Here is an 18,419-nt window from a genome sequence, read left to right on the forward strand (position 1 = left end):
CCATACTATTTCCTTAGGAGGATAACAATTTGCCTGTCCTACATAAAATCTTGATGGTACTGGTAACATTTTTAACACCAGCACTTTATTATCATCATCCTCCAGCAACATAAATTTAATTTTTTTTTATTTTACTAATTATTTTGTTGCTTGTTGTGCATTTGTTTTTTAATCATATTCCCAAGTACTTCATTTTTCCACGACCCCTTAGAAAAGGATAGTTTGTCACTAACTCATATGAAGGTGCATAGTTTAGTACTGTAGCTCTTTTCTTTGATAGCTTTATTTGATAACCAGAAATGTTATTGTATATAGGTAATGTTTTTCAAAAAGTTTGCTTAAATCATCTCTGGTTTAGTTATATCTAGGATAATAACATCTGGAAATGGGCTATCTTTTCTTCCATAATTTGACAGTTATATTCTGTTATATCAGATAATGCTATATCCTGTGCCAGCAATTCTATGTAAAGGGCAGTTAACAGTGGCAACAGGAGATACCCTTGCCTTGTCCCCCTGGAAAGTTCTATTGAATCCAACATCCCTCCCCCACATTTTATGTGTGCATCAGGCCCTTTATATATGTTGAATATTATGCCCACCCATTTGTTTGGAAAGCCAAATTTGTTTAAATTATCTTTCATAAATCCCAAACCATCTCTATCAATGGCTTTTTCTGTGTCTAAGTGTATTAGCATAACTTTTCTTTTATTGTCAGTTATGTCTTTTTGGGCCATGCTTATCTTCCCTTCCAGAAAAAACACATTGTTCTAGATCTTAGTTTGGTAATAATCTTGCTAACTTTTTAGAAAGTATTATAAAAAATACCCATAGTCATGGTTTAAAATTTAAATGGGTCTGGAAGAGACAGGAACTGTCAGATCTTTTCCCCTCCTGTGGTATAACTACTAGCACTGCATTTTGCCAAGAACTGGGTATTCTTTTTCTTTATTAGATGGTTATTTGCCAAATTCCAATTATTTTGTCACCTTGTCTTTTTCATATTTCTTTTGGCATTCCATCAAAAACAATTGCCTTTCCAGTGCTTTTTTATGACTTCCCTAATTTTTGCTTCTTGTGTTTCTGCCATTAATATTTCCCTTTCACTGTTTACTTACTTAGTAAGTTTAACATTTTTTTTTGCCTGAAGACAGCTTTATTTTTCAATATAATTTCAAATAATTACAGACAGTGCAGTCCTCATGCTTGGTGCACAAGTAATCAGAGCCAGGATAGGCTTACAATAAGATTCCATTTTATACTTATACAATACAATTCTATCCTTAACCTCCTGGGTTTACACACGGAATTCAAAATACTTAAACTTAATAAATTAGTATTTTTAAAGTATCCCCTTTCCTATCAGCTACAGTGGTATTCCAACTCTCTTCAATTTGTCTGTAGTCTTGGGCATTATGTCGACAATCAAACCAACTAACAGACATGCCCAAACCATAGCCTAGAACTACAGAATCCATCCTCTTATGTTGCCCTCTATAATCTTTTTCCCTGGCACACTCAGGCGAGTTGGAAAAATTCCCATCTCTTTAGTTTTTTTAAGCACTATTCTCACTGTGATGTCCAGTAGCCAACTCAGCACCATTTTTTAAGTTCATCTGTTTCCCTAAGTACTTTGTCAATATTTGGAGCATCTGTTTTCTTCCACTTCCTGCTGATTGCTTTTTTTATCAACTAGCAGTATAGTGCCAATAACTTAATATGTTCTGGAAGTTTGTTTTTAACCCAGTTCGGCAGTAATATTTCCCATGTAAGAGACTCACTTTGTACTACTATTAAATTCACTTTGTCCTGAAGTTGCAACTTAAAGGCCTTTAACTAAGTGCAGTCCCAAAACATGTGCTCCCATGTTTCTCTTTTTTGAGTTTCAGATTTCCAATAGTCAGCCTGGACCTGTGGGTACAGGTAACTAAGCTTCAATGGAGTGAAAAAAATATCTGCGAAGGAATTTCCATGTGAAAATGTGAAATTTGCTAGATTTTGTCACACATCCTGGGACTAGAAAAAGTATGAAAGAATAGCCTTTTGAGCTGTTTGAGCTAAACTAAAACACCAAGCAGTAGTAGTAAGAAATATTTGTAAATTAAATGCCAAACAGTAGTAAAAAACTTTTGTTGCAATCAAAATTTCTTCACTTTTGTGAATCAAAACAGCTTCACATTCTTCGTACCAAAACACCAAATCTTCTTGTTGCGATTAAAAATAGCTTCACTTCTTAGTAGCCTTCTAGTAGCAAAACAACAAATCTTTATTGGGTGTAACTTATATAAATATCAATCTGCTGATTTATTTATTTATATTTATTAATTTATTACTGTTTTATATAGTATATATATTTTTGACTACTGTTTGGCATTTTATTTACAAATATTTCTTACTACTACTGCTTGGTGTTTTAGCTTAGCTCAAATAGCTCAAGGGGCTATTCTTTCATACTTTTTGTAGTTGTTTTGACCTGAATAGTAGGAGCCTGTCCACTATCTGATAGTTTAAACTACATAAACTTCAAGGTGTTCACAGTGCTTCATTTCTAAACATAACAACAAAAATTTGAGCCCACTACATATCTGAGAGTTGTAAATTCAACTTAGTGCTCCACTCTCTCTTAACAGCCCATATTAGATAATTTCATAATTTAAGTCTAGTTCTGCATGCCCTAGAGATGAGCCCTCAGTGGATGTCTGCATTGAATCAGGCATCCATGAACTAGTGTAAAAATTTGGGTAAATGATAATTTTCATCTTTCACCCTGATTAATTTTTTGCGACTCTTTCTAATCCCAAATACAGAAGCCTATCTTTTTCTTTAAGAGAAAGAAAATTTAATTCTTGCCTTTTCCCAACTAATCACCCTTATCTCCTCTATAATATCGTCGCAATAAAATGGTTATTTGTTCTCAGCATGCCATAAGGTTACGACATTAGGGTTATCAGTCTTCTATATTCCAATCGGTAACAGCCAATCCCTCCTTGCTCTTAGGTTTTAGTGCAATAATAGACCCTGAACAAACTCCCAAATATACTCTTGAACATAACCCTCTTGAGATGAGGTTGCACAAATATCCCATAGCCCGCTGCCCATCTTGACATATCCTGAAGCTGTCTGAATAATAGGCTCTTCTACTTAGTTTCATAACATTTATTCAGGATAGCAAATATGAACTTCACTTGGGTAATCTTATAATACTGTTCTAAATTAGGTAATCCCCCCCTTATCTGGTTGTAGTTCCATCTTGTCGCAGCTAATTCTACTATTTTCATTATTCCAAATGAGGTCTTGTATATTCTTATTAATACTAGCCCAAGAAACCTTCAAGGAAAAGAAGCAATAAGTTTGAATGGTGCATAAAATCAAGGGAACTATAAACATTTTAATAGCCATTATTTTGTGATACTGATTCATTCCCATGAGTTTCCGTGTATTTAATTTAATAATAATCTGTTGCACAGTATCTGACCATTTCTCTATTTCTACTAAGGGAACAGAGCTACTTAACCAAATTCTAAGATAGTTCATCTTTCTGTGCCCCATGAGAGATGGGCAATTTTGGGCCATTTTGTGTGAGGTGGTATAATTGATTACCATTGCCTCAATTTTAAATTTATTAATCTTACAGTCAAAAATCTGGCCAAAAATATACATTTGGATGAATAATTCCTCTAAGTCCTTATCCTGGTTAGCAAAATACAATATCACATCATCAGCAAACATGGCCAATTTTAATTCCATTGTATCCCACTTATATCCTTCTATGGTAAATTTCCTTATAGTGACTGCTAATGGCTCTGTGTAAATGCAAATGGTATTGGTTATATGGGGCATCCCTGCCTCATCCCTCTTGATATGTTGAATTGACAGAGCCTATCATTACATTTCTGTCAAGTCCTAGCTTCTGCATACAGGCTGGCAAACAATGCAACCTAAGACTTAAGGGAAACAAAGTATTTTTGAACTTCTAATAAATAGCACCAACTAGCTTTGTGAAAATGCCTCTTCTGTGTCTAAACTTGCAAAATGCAAATCTAAATTCTTTTGTTCAGTGTCTTTTTGTATCATTAACATTTTCAGGATATTATCAAATGCTTGCCTTCCTCCCACAAAACCATATAATTTTATAATCATGACTGAAGACAAAGACTGGTCAATAAGACTGAAGATCCAGAGGCTCTTTCCCCTCTGTAGGCAGGGTAACTATGACTGCCATCTTCCACGAGGGTGTACCTGACCTTCCTGATGAGTATCATTAAATAATCTCTCCCAAATCTTTGAAACTCTGGTACTCTTTTCCATACCTCTACTAGAATACCATCCTTTCCTGGTGATTTTCGCATCCCCTTCTTATTTACACTCTCAGTTATTTCTTCCACAATTATATCTTTATGTCTTTAGTAAGGTGGGCGTTTTCTTCTTTTGTAAGCTGTAAAATGTCTAATGGCTCTGTGTAGTGACTTCTTTCTCTTAATCCACTCTCAACTGTTTCATCCTTCCTATATAGATTTCCAAAACATGCCACCATTATATCATCTATAGTATCTGGATCATACTCTATATTATTAGTATTGAAATCTTTAAGTTTAGTTATCATATAGTCTACCTTCTGTTGTCACAATTTTTTGCATGAGCAATTTAATACCCTTGGGATTGTTATCAAAACATAGTGATCTATGTTTATTCATATAAATTATCTAAATATTGGCCCATCTCTAACCTCAACCTCTCTCTAGATGCTGCTTTCTCTTCTAGAGGCCTTCCCCTTGTACTGTTCCTGTATGTTCAAAATGTTTTTTAGGACCTACAGGTATTTCATTCTACATTGACCCAATTGTTTTGCTTGTTTTATACCTATCTGAGTTCTGAGTTTCAACTTGAAGGAATTTCCGTAATGTTATGCCTTCCAGAAACTCTACAATCATACTTAAAATATTTTTTTATTTCCACCCAGCTGAATCTAGGAGGAACATATATCGAAGCTAATGTTAGTCTTTGGCCAAACCAAAACATTAAGAATGACAAATTTGGCCTGCCTGTCTCTTTTAGCTTCATCTATTGTTAGCAAAAGACCATTTTAGTTAATATTAGCACTCCCCTCTTCCTTTCTGCTAATAAGCACACCTCAGATCCTATAGTGCTACTCAATTTTATCTTACCTCTCAACTGTCAAGATTTTCACAGAATGTCCAGATTTTTGCTTCACATTTTTTTTGGTCTGTTCTTGATAAAATTTGTAGTTTTCTGGCAAATCACCAACGATTGCTCTGACTAAGTATTGACATACATTTAGTTTCAGACTTCATAGCCTTCAAAACAAATCACGTTATTCTAGCAACTTCCTAAATTTATAAGAGCAATATTTAAAATCTGTCCCTATTGTTGGGCCTTTGTCAATCATTTTTTATGCTTTCTATAGCTTTCTTCTGCTAAGAGGTTAAGAGGTTTGACTTTATCAATTCTTCATGTTCTTTTTGGTTCATGTGAGTCTCCTGTAATACACCACACTTTTCCTTAGACAAGTAATGACCTAGCACCTCTTTCATCAATGAGCCCATTTATGTTCTATGATATAAAGCAGAAGCATCATACAATCCTGTCAATGTCAGAACTCTGAAACACATCCCAAATTTAATTAGTTGCAAAGGTGGGCCTGACATACAGTCATTATCATGATGCAATAAATATAAAATATGCCTATCTGATATCAGGGGATTGTTTTTTACCTTGCAGTTTGGATCCTGAAATGATATAACCAACTATACTCAAACAAGAAACAGAACCACAGTATAGCACAACAAACTATATAGGAATTTATATTTAAAATGCAAAAATGAGGTGAACAGCATTCATCATTGAAATGGCAATGAGTGTTAGACTTGGGCTGCAATTTGATATTGAGACATTCTCGCTACTTCCACTTTTAGTCCTACCAATCATTTTAAGCACTCAGACAGCAATGTTTCAAAATACCACTCAGTTCTTTCCCTACACCTATGATCATGGAGAATCAGTGAGTCATAACATAAATTTAGGAGGTATACACTTCATGACTCCAAACAATATAGCCTTTGAAGCACACACTCTGTTGCCCATGTAAAATTAAATTAGTTAATTAATATATTATAGTTAACAGTGCATGCATCCTTAAACCTATTAAAGATGCCCTATGCAATCCTGCTTCCATCTTAAATACACCCATTCTGAGGGCTAATCAAATCTGCCCAAATATAAATCCCTCTGAGAAGGTAAAACAAAAACTATGGCATGGAACATTCCCCTGTAGTTCTAGCTACTCGTAATTGATCTGTACTACACTTCGAGAATGTTTCCAGGTCAGACTACCTAATCAACAGATTAATTCTTGAGATACCTGTAGATGGTACATGGACAGTCCACCAAATGTAACACAAGGGTGATCACTTATATCAATGAACACATCAATCATCCTCTTTACAACCCTCATTTTTAAATTGATGTCCCTTCCCCCAAATTAAAAGGCTTGCCAGACTTATCAGTAAATGGGGTACACATTGTGTTATCAGAATTTTAATTACTCATGTTAGAGAACTGTCTCACCTCATGTGATAATGTAAGGTATTGCCAGCTACACCAGGAGAAGTAGGGCAGTGAATGTGTAACATATGCTAGCATAGCTAGCTGGAGTTTTGTAAAGAATTATACGCTATTTGTATATCAAACTGATCTGTACAGATGCTTGTGTTGAAAATGTATTTGTAAAACTGCTCATGTGAAAAATGTGCCAACAGTGGGTCCTGCTGGACAGAAAAGAAATATACCTATATGTCAGACTGTATTGTAGCTATTGAAATTAATATATTATAACAGAGGATACTGGAAGAGAAGAGGTTAATCTCAGTGCAGCTAACTTTAAAAAAATAGTCTGAAATTAAATTACTTGGTTCAGGACATAAAGATTGTATCTTACAGTTCTGATTGCAGCCAGAGATGAACTGTCTGTGAAAACCAGGATTAGAAATCTTACTGTATTGTCCTTGGGGTGAACTAATTGCTACTGTGGAAGGGTGGAAGTGTTAAAAAGGTTTTATAGCTCCCAGATGATGTAACGCATCTTAGCAAAGCCCTATGTGGGTGTATGGTAACACATATGTGCTAGATTCTAGTTCATTTGCAAGTAAAGGGGGGTAGTGTGGGAACCAGAAGTCAAGTGACCTTATGTATGCAATGTCATTATGTAATCCAGCACTGAAATGATGTTTTAATACTAGACGAGACAAAAGTCTCAGGTCAGTCTGTTTTTGAAACCTGACAAAGAAGAAAGACCACTCACCCACTTCATCTTGCCTTGCTAAGTAGGAAACAGTAATTCTTTTGATCAGACAGGAAAATAAAGTGAGATTAGTTAAGTACCATTTTCCTGTATCTGTGTGAATCTCTCTGTCTGTATTAGTTTTAATATTTCCTGTGATTAAAACTCTGGTGTTTATTGTAAATAGATATTTAGTACTTTTATGTTCTTTTATTGTTTATTATTAAATATATTTAAAAGATGCCGCAGTGGTACAGCGGTGGTACAGCAGTGGTACAGCGGTAGCATTGTTGCCTCACAGCAAGAGGTTCTCCTGTTCGATTCTCGACTGGAGTGCCTTCTGTGTGGAGTCTGCATGTCCTCCCCATGGTCAAGTGGCCTCTGAAAGACATGCGTGAATGGGCGTGCCTTCAATGAAGGTTGGGCGTCGGGCTGGCAACTCGGCACCATAAAAATCTACTGCCAATCATTAGCGAACCGGAGTTCCGCTGTGACGACCCCTAACTGGGAAAAGCCGAAAAGACAAATATTAAATATATTTAAACTTTTCATTGTGGCTGATCTTTTAGAGAATATTTTAACCTTTGAGAGTACTTATAGTTATTTGGTGACACTGTGGCTGCTCCTGAAAGCCTTGCTGCATTGATCAAACACTACCATTTGTATTAGTATTAATTTTACTCTGTATAATTGGGTGCCCTTGTAAGAGCCTTAGAGTATTTTGCTGGTGGTAGTATAACTAACTACCTTACAGTCTGGGTAAAGTTACCAGAGCTAATAAATCTGTGCCAGCCTTTCCCAGATGTGTATGTGCGTGAAAATCAAATCTCAATGTATTTATTTATTTATTGGCATTTGATTACCAGGAAAGTCCAATGGGCCGAAATGTCCATCTTCAGTGGAGGCCCGGGGAGAAAAGCTCCAAATACATAAAACAAACTTAATTTAAACAATTTAAGTGAAACAGATAGGTAAGCATCACAATTGCCATACTTATAATAGAATAAAATAAAAAAATATATGTATATAAAGGACTTTACAGTACTGACAGGATCATTCATAAGAAAACGTGATTATAGGCAGTTATCATGATCACTTTTGACAATGAGTCTAAGTGATAGAATGGAGGAAGGAATAGAATTAGCAGAAAGGGAGTCAAGGAATTGGTATAGGTCAGGTCTTGAACGAAGGTGATGTGGAGCAGTTACAGCTCCAAATGGAAGATGGGTAGCTGTGTAAAGAGAGTTTGAAAGTAGCAATGTTTGGGCTAGATCGGAGAGTTATAGGGAAAGAGTTCCACTTTTTGGCAATAGTACAGAGTATAGGAGTTGGCCAGCTGGAAGTTTTGGTTTATAAATCTGTAGTAGATGTTGATTTTCAGACCTAAGTGATCTTTTGGGTGGGTATTTCCTGAACATAGAGGAAAGGGCAGGACATAGTGAAGGTTAGTATATAATTTTGTGTGCTGTCATTAGTTGAATATAGGAGAGATAGTGTGGTAGTTCTAACCAGTTTAGAGAATGTAAAGCTGCACAGTGGTGGGTGGAATAGGAGACATTTGTTGATAATTGGGCAATTTTATTTTAGCAGGTTTCTAGTTTGGATTTTAGGTTAGATGGTAGGTTTGTGAGTAGTGGAGCTCCATAGGTCAGGAAGGTAGGCGATATGTGATGGCTAGGGTCTTTGTAGTGGGGGTAAGAAAGTGTTTGCATCTGTATAGTAAGCATTATTTTTTATGAGATTTTTTGATGTTGCATTGCACATGAAGATCGAATTTGAGGTGTTCCTCTATTATAACACCTAGTAGTTTAGTATGGGAAACTATTTCAATTGTTGTTTTGTTGTGGGAGAGTATAGTGAATTGGTCTTTGTTTAGTGGAGTAAGAGATTTAGGGGTGAAAACTAGGAGCTTGGCTTTATTAGGATTGTGAAGCAAGTGATTTTTGGTAAGCCAGTTTTCAATGGAAGAGAATTCTAGTTGAGTAATATTTTGGAGTGTTGGAATCAGAAGAGCAAATAATTGTAGAATCATCAGCATATTGAGTAAGAGAACCATGAGTAAGAGATAAGTGGAGCCTATTAATGAAGATTCTGAAAAGTAGAGGTCCCAATATGGAACCTTGGGGGTACCCCTGTGTGGTTAGGAAGATAGCAAGAAAGGGAGGAGTTCCATTTAACAGCTTGTTGCCTATTTGTTAAATAGCTTGAAAACCAATAAAGTAATGGGGGACAGTCCAGATAGAGACAGTTGGCTCAGAAGAAGGGGGTGAGACATGGTATCGATGGGTTTGGAAAGGTCTAGGAAGATAGACGAGATAAGTTTACCAGAGTCCCTAGATTTATTGATTGTGTCCATGAAGGAGATGATGGCATCATCATGCTGTTATCTGGCCTGAACCCATGTTGAGTAGGAGACAGACTTTGATTTGTGGTGAGAAAGTCAAGAAGTTAAGACTGCGCACATTTTTCAAGAATCTTGGAAATAGGGGAGAGAATAGCAATTGGATGGTAGTTGGAGAAATTTGTGGGGTTGCCGCCTTTATGAAAGGGTAAAATAAATGCCAGTTTCCAGGTCTTTGGAACATAGTATTAGAGTGTGAATCTATTTATGAGAATGCTAATCGAGTAGGCAATTTCCTCTGTGACAAGTGTTAGGTAGTCTGTAGGGAGATCATCTGCTGCATTAGAGCATGGTTTAAGTTTGAGTAGTAGGCATTTTATGCTTGCAGTGGGGATATGTTTTAAGCAGAAGGAGGTTCTGGAGGATTTGTAGATATCAGTAGAATCTTGGTTGGATGGAGAAGGATGCGTGTGGGAGGGGAGGGAAGAATCTGAAGAACTAGTGGCAGACAAGTTTGAATTAGCATAGGGCTGGGTAAAGTTGGATGTAATGCTGGATATAGTGCAAATAAAGTGGATGCTGAAGAGAGTGGCTATATCTGAATTGTTCTTGTTAGGAAATAATAGCTATATCTGAATTATGTTGATAGGAAATGGGGTGGGTTTGGCCTTAGTACCTAGGTTTAGTAGTGAGATGTCTGTCCAGAGTTTTTTTGGATTGTTTATGTTGTTGGACTGGAATTTTAGGTAGTAGTCTTTTTTTGTCTTTGGTTATTTGATTTTTTACATGGTTATGGAGTTCCCTGTAATGTTGCAGGGTGGTAGGATTTTTGTGTTTTTGCCAGAGTTTCCATACTTTATCTCTGTTTTGCATTAGTTGTTTTGTTGACCTTGTTAGCCAGGGGGCTGAATTAAATTTTACCCTTTTCATGTGGGGAGGTGCAAGTTTATTTAGGGTGTCAAGCAGTAAGCTGTTGAAGTAAGTGACAGCTTTGTCTAGGGAATGTTCTTTAGAATATTCCAATTTATTTGTTTTAATAGGTTGATGAATAGTTGGGGGTCAAAGTTGGTTATGTTCCTAGAGTATTTGTAGTGGTGTTCTTAGAGTATTTGGGATGGTGCCTGCTGAGGAAATTTTGTTTGGGTCAATGAATGGAGCCTTCAGAGTGGTATTTCTTAAATCTAGTAGGTAATGTAATTAGTTGGGTAAAATTAAATAAGTTTATATTAGAGTAGGGATGTTTTGGGCAGATGCTGGCCCAGTTTATATTCACATCTTCTAGAATAATGGTTTTGTTTTTGATAGTACTAGAAATCCAGGCAAGGATGTCCTCGAGGATAGGTGTATTATTGTCTGGGGGAATTTAAATAACTACGATGCATATTTTCTTGGAGTTGTTTATTTTTAGAAAGGAGATTAGAATTTCTGCAGTGGAGAATTTTGGGATGGAGTTGGTGAAGGGGGTTAGGTAATATGAACTAGGGTAGATGAGGGCAACTCCTCTTCCTTTTTTGTGGTGTCTATCAAGTTTAATGGTATTGAAACCTTGGGGGAGGAAGTTTGAGTCTTTTATAGTTGGTTTGAGCCAAGTTTCAATGGTGGCAATAATGTCAGGTCGGTAGAGGGAGGTCCAGGCATGAAAGTCAGCTATTTTATTATGAATGCTTTAGAAATCAAGCGTGATGAGTTTTACGGTATTGAAGGAGGTGGTTTGAATTGAGAAGGTAGCTGAGGTGGGGCCTGGGTTAGGTTGGATATCTCCTCTGAGAGGAATTGTAGAGAATTTATGCATGTGGACTGGGCTCTGTAGTGGTTTTCTAGGTCTATTGATGTGCATGTAGGAGATGGGAGTGGGTATTGTTATGGGTAGAAATTTTAGTTTGGAGAAGAGTAGGGGTACAATGGAAATAGATTGGATGATATACTGGAGCAGCAATTTGAATGTGTTAGAGGAATGGATGTGACTGCTGTAAGTTTAGGGGGTATGGTGGTAGGACTGAATGTACTTAGTTGAGTAAGAAAACATAGAAACAGGAAGTTGTGTAGGAGGAGTAAACCACAGATCAGAGATGAAGACATTATAAAAAGGGGTAGAGACAGTAAAGTAAATGTGGAGAGTTAGATATGGTATAGGGATGCAGTTAGGTTGGGAAAGAAAGGCAAAGTAGATAGGATTTAATTAGGCAAAGAAAGAGAGAGCAGTTAGTGGGAGAAGTAGAGAGGGAGTGGTTAGGTTGTTGGATGATGGGGAGAGAAAGAGGGTGTGTAAGGGAAAGGATATAGGTGAGTTGAATATTATGGGTGTGTGTCAGCTAACTTGGGGCAGGGACATAGATCACTGGTTTCACAGAGAGGGTGGTAGAGGACTTGGCTTGGAACACTCGTCTGAGGACTCAACTCTACAGCTGTGCCAGTGGGGAGTCTTATTGGGGACTTGGAGAGAGACAGGGAAACCCAGCCCCCAGACTGAGTGTGTTCCCTGTGTGCGCTTAAGAGAAATTGTGCTTGGTGCAGAGAGCTGCATCTGGAAATACTGTGTGTATCTATCTTTGCTCCAAGTGAACATCCCTTACCAGTGTCTGTGGTGAGGATTGAGACTCCTTCATCACTGACCCAGAACAGGGACATCATACCTCATCCCCTCATTATTTTCCACACAGCAAGTATTTTGCAAATAAAAGGTCAATCTGATAAAGATTCATACTGTGTAATTAGGTCCCATTTAGTGTGACTGCAGACCACACTGGAGAAAACAGATATGTCAGTTATACTCCCTAGAATGCCACACAAGGAGTCTTACAATACAGTCATTCAGTTCTAACCTAAACACAGGCCAGTAAACAATATTTCGGAAATGAAAATTACATCACTGAAATGGAAAAAAAAAAAATCCTTCTACCCATCTTCTTCCTCTAAGCCCAGTAATACCTCCACACAATGCTCAATGGCCATGTCTTTCATTTTCCTGTAAAACTCCTTTATTTCCCAAGCCCGTTTTTTCAGTCCTCTATGAAAGACTAGGAATCATTTCATCAGTGTTATTTCTTTATTCAGTGCAGTTGAAATTTTAGAAGGCCCAGGTTTCACAGGTGATGCTCCATTCCCCTTTTGCTCTGCTTTGACAGAAAGTAACTTTTGGTCTAAGACACTGGTGGCTTTGGCAGAGTGATATATGTTTTGGCACCTAATGGGTAGAAGATATTAAGCACAGCCAGGTAATTCAACTTTATCTCTAATTCTTGACTTCTCCTAAAACACAGGATAAAAATATTCCACAGGGCCCGAGTTTGAGGAAACTAGCCATTATCTACAAATACTCGTAACTCACTAAAGTGCATTTCCTGTAGCATTATCACCCATAGGTGCCGGAAGAATAGAGCGAGGGGGAGGGAGCACCCCCCCCACTTTTACAGCCACATAGGCAATTAAAAGCAGAGTCTTCTTTAAGGACCCATGCATGCATCGCATATCAATGCAATGCAGAAGTCCACTCTACACTTACACACGTGCAGAATTTAAAAATAGCTGTGCTATTCCGTTTTTAAGGAGAGTTATGCTGCCCCTGCCCCTTTTTGCTGAAATCACATTTGTGACTGCCCTCCAAGTATTTTCCAGGTAAGGAGATCTCACATTTGTTCTTCCGTTGCGCTTTCTGCATAAGTTTATCAGAGAGGTCAGAACTGACTTTAGGCTCTGCAATAGTATTAATAGAATCATGGTATGAAAACTTTACTTGCTACTTGTCTACTTCTTTTCAGCAACTAGCTTTTATCTCTGTAAACAACCACACTTGAATGATGAAATGCAGAGATGCAAAAATATAACAACCAGGACCAAAAATTGACTAAAGAGTTTATTACACCTGCAGTACCTCAGCAAAAGCCTTCAAGGAGTATAGTTTTTGTCTCTGTGGCTGGCTGTATGTACACTTTTTTCTTTCTCACTCCTTGCATATTTGGGCAATGATTTCATGTTATCAATTGCAATGTTTGAAAGTGTTGTAAAACCCCTTTTTATTATCCCTGAAAAGCATTACGATTGCCTGCAACACTTGCATCCTGAAGATGCAGAGGTAAAGTGCAAACATTTAAGCTTCAAACACAGTTATGCATCAGATGTCAGCCTTTTACACTTTGCATTTTATTATTTAAAAATTAGTCACTACCAAAGGAGTCCTGTTGCTTGGCATATTTAGTAAGGAGACTTTCTGCGTGTGCGTGTGTGTGTGTACGTGTGCGTGTGCGTGTGCGCGTGTGTGTGTGTGTGTGTGTGTGTGTGTGTGTGTGTGTGTGTGTGTGTGTGTGTGTATAAAATTCCCCAGTGTGTATTTAATGTAACATAAGCAATTTATTCTTCAAGGGCAACAGGCACCTTATTTGTAGTGGAAACTATGAAATATAAAGTTGTTTGCTAGCAGCAATCTCTTCATTAGTTCATTAGTTACAGATCCCTTTAATGTGGAATTATTTTAAGACTCACTTCTGCAGAGATTTTGCATATTTACTGATAATGGTGGATTGTAATGACAGAAGTTTGATTGGCCTTTTATGGTTGAAATTTTCTGAAATGGGTAGTTTTGTCATTATTGGTTCATACATTTTGTTTCATTGCTTACTAGAAGACTAGAATTTGAAGCACATTCTAACAAGTGGTGCTGTATTATACAAGGAATATAATTTAATACAACCGGGAAGGTGAATCAAAGAATGCATGCATGTATGCATGGCGCTAAAAATGTTAAGGAACCTATGGTTTGAAAACAGCCCAGAGGTAAGCTTAATCCTCCACTGGCCAGATGCAAAATGAATGTGGGTTTTCATGCCATTTCAATGAATGTGGGTTTTCATTCCATTTCAATGAATGTGAGTTTCAAGGGCAGAGAAGTTTACTGCTCCTGCTAAGTCTGTTTTCATTGCATTTGTTTAGCAAATCTCTCAGTGTTTGTCTGAAACTCAAGTGTAAAAAAAAAAAAAAAAAAAAAAAAAAGTGAAAAGAAATACTAAAGGATTTTGGCCGACTAAGTCTGAGATGACTGCAAGCTAGGAGCAGTTATTGCATCCCCAAATGACTTAACCATCATGCAGGAAGGTTTGTCTCAAACAATAACTGCTGCCAGAATCATGAATTGAAACTAAACTCCAAAAAATACATTATAGGATCCTTTGGGAAGTCATCTACTCCAGGGAAGTGCCAATTTGACAATGCCCCCTGAGAAATTACCTAGTTGCTTGGCATTTGGGAACTTGCGTGTACAGTGACCTAACATTTGACAAACATGTGCCCAGAGTCATAAGAAAGTCTTTCTATATTGCACAGCTTATAAACAAATTGTGATTAGATCTAGAGATGTTATTATCCTCCTTTACAAAGTCCTCATTAGATAAATCATTTTATATAATGCCCACTTTGGCATCTATGTGCCCAGACCCATGCAACAATTGGAATACCCACAGAGATACCTTACTAAAAGGATAAAAGTCCTAAACAATAGGTCTTGCATGGACCACCTTAAAGATTTATTACTATACTCAGTATTCTACAGAGTGCTTAGAGATGATGTGTCTGGCATGCAAGACATCCTCTGACCTAATACGGATGGACCCACTGAACATCAGCAGGTCAAATGGCATCAGAAATACTCAGTCCAGCTATTTAAACTGAATGTTGTGGAGAGATGGATATATATCACCGAGGATACCACTGTTCCAGAACAGAGTACCTGTTCAAGTAAAACAAAGCTCATCCCTGTCCATATTCAGATGCAACTTGGATCTAAGGGTTGGTAATAGAAAATGTACTCCAGGATTGCACCTCATGCCACTAATGGATAGAGGCAGTTCCTAAATGCTGCATCCCTTACATGGGTCCCCTCAAATTTTCTATGGTATGATCACATTTTTCTCACTAGGGCTAATATACAATTATCAGCCATGGAATAGATAAGACCAATCAGGAAATATTAATTTAAGCACCAAAAGAGAATTGGCTAAGCTTAAAATGCCCTCCAAGTGAACCTATGTTGTGGTAGTAAATAGTTTTAAAAAATTGCCCTTTTTAGATCACTAAGTGCCCCTCTCACCCTCCACCCCCGCAGTCTTCAACAGCTTCCACTGCCTATGTTATCACTTCTGCACTCCTATTTTTCAATATATTCCAATACTTTGTCTGATTTACTTCTAGCTAATAGACCATTAACAAACCATATAAATATGTTCATTACAGTTTAAATTTGGTTTGTTCTTTCTACCTTGCAATAACTTCTAAGTTAATTCTTCCTTTATGACATGAAGTTTAATGTGGAACTTATTCAACACTTTCTTTATTATGTGCCTGTTTTGACTCTTTGGATCTTCTTGTATTTACTTCATCTGGCTTCCTAGAGTATTACTATTAATATAGAAATATAAACATTTATAAACACCCATTCCCCTTTTACTAAACAATTTTAAAACTATATACAGATAACTCTGCTTTCCAAAAAAAATTAATCTTACCTCTGGGATAACTTTTTGTGTAATAAGAAGAAACCAGTTATCTCATTTTGTTCTTGGTCAGAAAAATAAAGGTTCCTTTTTCTGTTCATTCCTGAAATGCCTGGAAAAATTATTTTCTTTTTACACTGAAATTATGCAAAAATACACTAGTAAGCCATTTAAATGATTTTTTTCTTATACATGGTAAATTATCTCCCTGTAGCAAAATCAAAGTCATCCTAACAAGTTCCCCTTTAAAATCCATGATCTCTTGATTATAATGGTTGTTTGTGAAAATGTCATTCTTGTTAAGCATTTAGGCAGCCCAGTTAATGCCACCCCACTATGATCTATTCATTTTCACTGACTTAGGTGAGGGGTTCCCTTCTTTGGCCAATACTTTTTTTAATAGCTTTGGAACCTACCTCATTGGGCTTATAACTACTCACTGCTGGAGTGCTTATTGGTGGTGTGCATGCTATGTTCTTACAAATACAGCAAACTATTAATTCAATTTTATTGTAAGTGTATAGCGATCTAAAAGTTATTTTAAAATACAGATATAGGAAAGTTACAGAATATTTTAGTTTCTATTATTCTAAAGCCATTGCTTTTCTATTTCTGGTATATGGACAACAATTTGAATAACAATCAACTAAATCATCAAATCTCCCCCATCCCACTTTGGTGTGTATTACCTTCATAATTATATATCAGCATAAAATATGCATTCACAGAAGGTTTCGACTTACTTTTTGCTGTTAGAATGTCATTTCATTCGAGTTAAATTTATTTATATACATATACAAATTAGCATAGGTGTTTTTCTTGGTTTTGTCCATTTTACGTCTTGCTTATCATTCTGTTCATTCTTTATATGCAAATCTTATTATAATAATTATATGTTATCCTCTTCATTTTCTTCTGTTATACTCATTGGAATCTGCCCTTTGATTTGTTTGGTGAATTCTTTAACTTCTTTTGGAATGCGGGGAGTAGCTTTCTTGGGATTCTTTCACTAGTAGATATTTTTGGGTTCCTATTACGTTGTCGAAAGACAACAATGTCGAATGCACAGAAAAGCGAAACCGGCGGATATCGACTTTCAGATTGCGGTATCGCAGTACAGTGAAGATTGGAATAGTTGCCCTTTCCTTACTGTAGTGCGATCTCGGAGTTAGTATATATATTTAGCGGGGGGTGCCCCCCCACAATAAACGTTTTGATATTCGGCTGTTTCACTCTTCTGAGCGTTCAAAATTGTTGACTTTCGACAACGTAATATGAACCCGATATTTTTAACTGCTTATCAAGTTCTTCTGCTGCACTATGCCTTCTTTCCCTTCAGCATTTCCTTCTGTCTCTTCTTTGCTTTTGTTTAAGTCCTACAAAACCTGTTTGGGATCTTATATCTTTGATGAACCATTGGGAAGAAGACTTAAAATAATGCTAGATGTAAGAGTTTAAAGTGCAGGATCATCTACGCACACTTTTTAAGCACTGGGATAAATATATTTTTACTCTGTGTATATAATGAATGGCCATTATAAGCATATATTTTTCTATCCTTAATTTTATAGATGGTGCCTCTTTTTCAGAAAATTGATAGAATTTCCTCTTTTTGTGCACAAGATAGAAATTTGACTATTATAGGTCTAGGCTACTTAGTTAATGCATAGTGGGGAATGCTACTTCTGTGAGCTCTCTCTATATGTTTTTTTCCATTGGTATTTCAAATACATGCAGGCAATTTCTCATACACTGTGCAGTTACTACCTTCCACTTGCTCAGGAACGGCAGTAAATCTTATATTCTCTTGAGTATGTGTCTTCAGGCTCTACTAGTCTTTGTAGTAATTTATATTGTTTCACTTCACTATTTTTCACTTTTTACAGAACAAAACCAATGGAGTAACACACACTGGCTGAATTAGAAACATATTTATTACCAAACAAATTAAACTTAGTTGCCAAATAAAACTGCTTTCAGTACTGCTTCATCAGACCATAGAAAAAGAGAGAATGAGGCACTGCAATATATACATAGCTCAAGTACCTTTAAGCTAATCACATATTAACAGCTAAAGAGCTTATAAAAATAGAGATAGAGCACATAATTATATAAAATAGACATAAAACAGCAATAAATACATATAAAAATACATATGGAATAATGAGTACATATCAAAAATGAAAATAAAAATGAAAAATAAAAAATATATAAAAATGTGAAATGAAACAAGTTCAACTCCTAAGGCTACGTCCTTTTAGTATAGGTCTAAGTGGAACTTTTTCATTAACTCCACTACC

The sequence above is a fragment of the Protopterus annectens genome, chromosome 5.part0 (assembly GCF_019279795.1).
Source record: "Protopterus annectens isolate FY-2018-M chromosome 5.part0, PAN1.0, whole genome shotgun sequence".
NCBI lineage: Eukaryota > Metazoa > Chordata > Ceratodontiformes > Protopteridae > Protopterus > Protopterus annectens.